We start from the raw sequence: 6,282 nt of genomic DNA on the forward strand, positions 1-6,282 counted from the left end.
GGATTTCAGGTAACTACACATGTGCTTCATACCGTATTCTCCATCTTCAATTTCTTGCTAAATTTCTGACTACAGTCTCAAAAAATGGTACTGCCTTACCTGACCTTTGGCCCTCCCTCCAGCCTCCAAACACAAATATTTCTCATGTTTCCAGTTTTACTGAGATGACATTGTATAAGTTTAAGGTATACAAGTTAATGATTACCAGAATAAGTTTAATTTTAAAAATATAAAATACTGCATCAATGTGCATGCTATTTTTAAGTGGGGTTATGCTAATCTTCTCTTTATCATCCCAATTTTTTAGTGTAAGTGCTGTAGAGACGAGCACCCCAGAGATTTCTGAAAGGTAATTGGTTGTCATTGTCTGGCACATTGTCCATAAACACCTTGGTCAATTGTTGGCAAAAGATTAATCTAATATCAAGGGGAAGGACCTCAGATTAATCCAATAATTTCTTGAACAGTCTTCTCTCTTTGCCACCCTTTTCCTCCCAATGATGAACCCTTGAGTAAATACAGAAAATATGATTCATGTTTCCAATAAACTATATAATTTGTATTTCAATGGAGGATCCTTCTTGGTCACACGGTAGACTTGTAATTTCGAAGTCACTGTATTGCATTTTGAAAGAAAACAAGCCAGTCATGTTCCATTAACAGAAAGCCTTCTTGAGCATGTCTTCTGGTGGGTTGAAGAGATCTGAGTCATTTGCTGAGAGTAGAAGGGGGAATCATAAGTTCATATAAAATACCTACAAATCTTAGTAGATGGATAAACTAAGACTACAAAACTCCCCATTACTGCATAACTTTTCAAGTATCACTAATGCACATCAGCAGTGGGTTAACTAATAGTATTCTGCTTTAATAGCATTTCTGCCCTATCATTAACCCAAGCATGGTCCATAAAGTTATTCGAATATCCATAAATAAGCTTACTAAAGTTTATGTGATTTCTAGTTCCATCACCTCAATAAGAAAAACAGCATCAAATTTCCCATCTAGGTTCAATTGTGTGGATCTGAAATCTAGGGACTGGATACTAATATCAACAGTTATTCAAAATGAATTCAAATTTCCACTGTGTCAGTATGCCATGTCTTGTTTTCAAAACATCATGGTTCTATTCCTAATCTTGCATAGTAAAATGATGTTGCTTTTAATGTATTTCATTATTAATCTATATTCTACCATCAAACAGAACCTGTATAGATGATATTTTCAAATAACTACCCAGTATATACTAGAAATTATACTGGTTTTGATAAGAAGTAGTTGGAATATACCACCCACCAAAAAAAAAAAAAAAAGTCCTATTTAATCCAATCTTCTATTGGAATTCCAGGATTTATGTCACTATTATAGAAAAACTCATTTTGGTTATAGCACCAACATGGCCAAATAAATGACTTCAAGATGCTAGAAGAAAGTATTTGGCCAAGATAAATAGGTGTTCAAACAGGCCTCCCCAGCTTGCTCATTTTGCTATATGGAAAATGAACTAACTGAGTTTAATGTACGCCAAATGAGATTTGGAAGCACTTTCTAATTCACTTCATTTTGTATCAGGAATGAGCAGTTTTTTTTTATTTCCCTGCTTCCACCTTTAACCCCTACAGTGTGTTCTCAACAAAATGGTTAAAGTGATCCTTTTAAAATATAGATCAGATTATGCTACTCCCCCACTCAAAACCTCCCCGTCTCTCATGCAGTGAACGGTGCAAGCCAGAGCCCTGGCAGTGACCTGCAGGCCCCACACACCAGGCCTCTCGGACCCATTTCTTACCCTGTGCCTTGCTCTCTTTTCTCCAGTCCTACCGGGCATGCTGTTTCTCAGACAGGCCCAACATACGCACACCCCTGACCTTTGCACTGTCCGTCCCCTCTGACCAGGACACTCTTCTCTCTAGTGTCCCCATGACTCATTCCCTGACCTCTTTCAGATCTCTCCTCAGCTGTCACCATCTCAACAGGCAACCCTGTCCAACCTGTTTAAAACTGTATTGCACCCCCTCTCCTCACACGCCCAGTGACCTTCTAACATTCTACATAGTTTTTACACTTGTGCCTATTATCTCTCTTCTTCACTAGAATTTAAATTTCACAAGGACGAAAATTTTAGTCCATTTTGTTCACTACTACATATACAGAACTCTAAACAAGACACAGCATGTGCTTAATAATACTGTATTAGTTGAATGAAAGAATGACTCCCAAAGTCACCAAACAGGCACAGATCTAACACTGAAAATTTGCAAATGTTTTACTAAAACCCATGATTTAAATTATGGAAGCCTCAGTTTTCTCATCTGTGAAACGGAAAATTAGCATATCTGACACTTAAAGGTTGTACAGATTAAGGGAGAAAACAAATGGAAAGCATTTAAGACAATGCCTTGCATAATGGTTAATTATTTTGATTAGTCTAAAAAAAATAAGAGTAACATGGTAGAAATAATAGCCAACATCTATATATAATTGTACACTTTATGAAGCGCACAACTGTTTTCGTTCTGTCTCTCAGGATCCTCCCAGATTCATTCCCGGCAAATAATAAATAATAATAACTGGATCCTCAGTGTCTCTGCCTCAGTAGCGTCATGCATGTAGCCAACCACAGGTGTACAAGACAGAGGCAGGATTCTAACTGAAGTCTTCGGAGACCTAGCCCCATTCTCTCTCCTCAATATCTCAGAAAGAAAACATTCCCTTCAGCTCAAGGCTTTAACAGAATGAAAGGCCTTCGAAGTAATAATGTTTCTGTGTGGTTGTTCATTTACTGAGTCTGGACGTCTGGGTAAAACGTGACTTAGCTAAGGTGGTAGTCATCAACTAGTACTCTTCAGATTCTGAGTCAAGACCTAACCACTGGAAGACGTCTCCTCACCACTGATCATTGCTTCAGTCAGCTATGTGCAGTCGAGACTATTTTAATCGTCTGTGTGTGTCCCAGCAGGCCCAGAAACACCTCCAGACCAAGATCAGTCTCTTTTTTTAGGGGAGCACCACAACTCTTGATTCAGTCTTGTCTACATGGTAAGTGTGCGATGAATCTTTAATGAATAAATACATGAGTTTTTTTAATGGTTGCGTTTACAAGCATTGTCTGCTTTACCTTCCAACACAAATTGTCTCCCTTCTTTCCTACTAAAGTAATCTGGGTCCAAGCAGCCACCTAGAGCCTTCTCCCCTGCCCCATCCTCCACAATTGTGCTCATTGTAAACCCAGTTCCACAGAATGTGGTACACAAAAGAATTACACCTTTAGGAAATGCTGCGTTAGATAGGTTCAAACAGGCGTTGTCACTACAGGACTTCTCAGGACCTTTCCTGCACAAATGCACATTGAAAATCCTCAAAATTTAGGTAGCATCTAGAGCATTTTGCACATTTATTGGATCATGCATCCCATCAGAAACAAAGCTTTTTGCATGGAATTTCCCTAAAGTCAGTTTTCCAGAGAACATGTTTATCTATAACAAACACACTCGGGGTTTTCAAAAGTAGAATCTGTAAAAAAAAAAATTCAAATGAAACACCAGGAACATGAAGAGGTCAAGGAGAGTTCGTATTTTGGAAAGGTGGATACTTCCAGGGTAATTTTACTTAGATTTACTGTTTACTGTCTATTAAGCCAGATAGTAAGTTTGTGTCAGCCCACAGGTACTGAAATAGCATTATTTCTGGAGGAAACTTTAAAAGGCTATTTAAAAAAAGGAAAGAAAGCACTAGTTTGGGGCCTTACACAGTCTCATGGACTTTTGGCTGAAAGCCAATGCCCCTCATGGTTCAACTTGCAATGGGGAGGGAAACAAAGGCGCTCCCGTCCTACCGGCCCTAACACAGGGTCTCCGGGCCCATGTAAATAAAAACTTATATGGAAAGGCAAATTGACCCAAAGGCCTTTATCAGTTGATTGCCTCTTAATTTTATTTATTGAATAAGATTAAATAAACTAACAAGGTAGTGAGGGCAAAGCCTGCAGAACTTACATATCTGGAGGAGGCCAAGGAGAGGATGGCCGAGGGCCGAGGTCTGTCAGGGGGGAAGAGCTGTAGCTGGGCTCCCTGAAGGAGGGGAGGGGAAGGTATTATCGCGAAGACGGGGATCCAGTACAATGGGACTGAAAGAAACTTGAATTTCACTTTGTGGAATTCCTCAGGGTGGCTTTGATGACAAAGCTTGAGTCCTGGAATTTTCATAGAAAACAGGAAGCAGAAAGCCAGGAAACCTAACCTGGTTGTGTAAATGTTATTGGCCAAAGATACGAAGACATGTAGGGAAGGAAGCAGCATCCAGAAAGGACACCGACTTGAGCAAATACAAGAAGTTACTGATAGGGCGAGGTCCCCAGAGCCTGTTATAGGCATTCAATGTCAAAACCAAACCAAACAGCCTTTAGTTGGGATTATCCAGATGTATCCCATTTCCCCCTTTCTCCACTCCACCCCATGCCTCCATCCTTAGCCTCAGCCCTGAAATAGAGGGGATAGAAACTAGCCTGACTGTCTCCGTTGTGTGACAGATTTCCCTATGTATGTTAACGCATACCCTCTTCATCACTATTGCACTAGGTCCTATGTTTAATTTTTTTTCAAGCTCTAGAAATGGAGTCTTTGAAAAGTATACAAATCTCCTCTTCTCCTGAAGATAGAAGGCTTATGACTTGTGAATGAAGTTACTTGCCTCTGAGATGTAGCCTCGTTATGGAGACTCTTCCTAAACTTTAGATCTGTAGTTCCACACCTGAGTCCAGTCCCCTTCTGTTCTGCACATTCCCACTATGCTATTTCTTGCAGGCTTTTGTGGATGGCTGGTGTGGCCCTCTCTCCAGGCAATCCCCTTTAGGCACAGCTATCTGCGGCAGACACGTTCTATTAGGGCCCCTCATTTTGGAAGGTTTTAATAGGAAGATTAACGGGTTAATCTCGAACCCTGAATGAGTCACCATGCTGCTGAGGGAAGACTGTCTGTCCCCTGAGGAACGGAGCTCCCCACGGACCAACAGGGCGAGTCCTCACTCACTCAGTCTCGCCCACAGCTCCCTCCTCAGAACTGCTGAAATCTGCTTTCCTTTATCTTCTTAAGAAGATCTAATTTCCCCTGGATCTTTTCCAGGATAAAACCCACTCATTTACTTGACTCATAATGTCCTCTTGAAAACTAAGTAATGAAAGCAGATGCTCTAACTCAGACACATATTTTCTCACTCAAATGTTCATCACAGCTTCCCACCCAATGCTGAGGCATTATCTGTGGGGAAATTCACGGTCTCTGAAGCCCCACAGAAAGGTTAGTCAGGCTGTTCTTGTGGGTTCCGTGACTATAACTTTCAACTGATCCAAAATTTTGTTTTATAAAGCCTTTGTGTCCTTTCTCTGTTTTGACTCCTACAGGATATCCACAGAAAAACAGATACGCTTCTCTTTCTGAGTATCCTGTGCTCCCTCTGGAATTCCTACCATTTTAAAACAACAACAACTACTACAATACAAAGATAGTCTTTGTCTTGGAAGGAAAAGGAACCTGCTATCTGGAGACTGCTTTTTTTGGCCCATCACAAATATACTAATATGCTTTCAACTGTACCCCCAAATGAGGGGAAAAGGCAAAATATGAACAATTATCCCTGCTTATTCCCTGTTCTTTCTCTCTCCCTCCGGATATGGGGGGAGAAGGAGAGCATATAATTGGCAGGTCATTTCTAATTGTTTCCATAAAGCAATAGGCCCTATACCTTGAACGTGACCCTACTTACAATTGCATCATCTGCTACAGACCAAAATGTTTCAGTGTTAAAGAATCCCAAAAGCAGACTGTTACAATAACCTTGTGTGTCTTATTGAATGACTGATTCAAAAATAAATAAATAAATACAATTAATTAATTAAAAAGACTCACATTCAGTATTTCATGTGACTGTTGTTGATCCTCCATGGCATGCACAAACTTTTTTTTTAGAAATTGCGGGAAGTGTCAAGACCCTTACTTGTTACAATTTAATTTTCTGCTGCTAAGGCAATTACAGTTCAATGAATGATGATTCAAACACATCGAAGTTTTCATTACTCTTTGCTTAATTTGTCAGTTAATGCCTTCGAGTTCTGTGGTTTCTCCGACAGTCTTAACTTGCCATTAAAAACCTGTCAAGGAAACAACCTTCTGATTCTGATGGTTTAAAGAGTATGTATCCTTTTGTTGTAAAGTAAGTTAGGACTCGCTCCTCAACTGAAATATTCAAACTCTAGGAATCTTCAGTTAGGAAAGGTTGCAATCATT

The 6,282-nt window shown here is 39.9% G+C and overlaps 1 non-coding gene across 1 annotated transcript; it reads right to left on the reverse strand.

The window, feature by feature from the left end:
• Positions 1-223: 223 nt before the first annotated feature.
• On the reverse strand, positions 224-331 carry LOC112309472 (U6 spliceosomal RNA). The gene has a single exon (XR_002975263.2). It is a non-coding gene; the product is annotated as a U6 spliceosomal RNA (small nuclear RNA).
• Between the last annotated feature and the right edge of the window lie 5,951 nt (positions 332-6,282).

This window comes from Desmodus rotundus, chromosome 3 (assembly GCF_022682495.2).
Source record: "Desmodus rotundus isolate HL8 chromosome 3, HLdesRot8A.1, whole genome shotgun sequence".
NCBI lineage: Eukaryota > Metazoa > Chordata > Mammalia > Chiroptera > Phyllostomidae > Desmodus > Desmodus rotundus.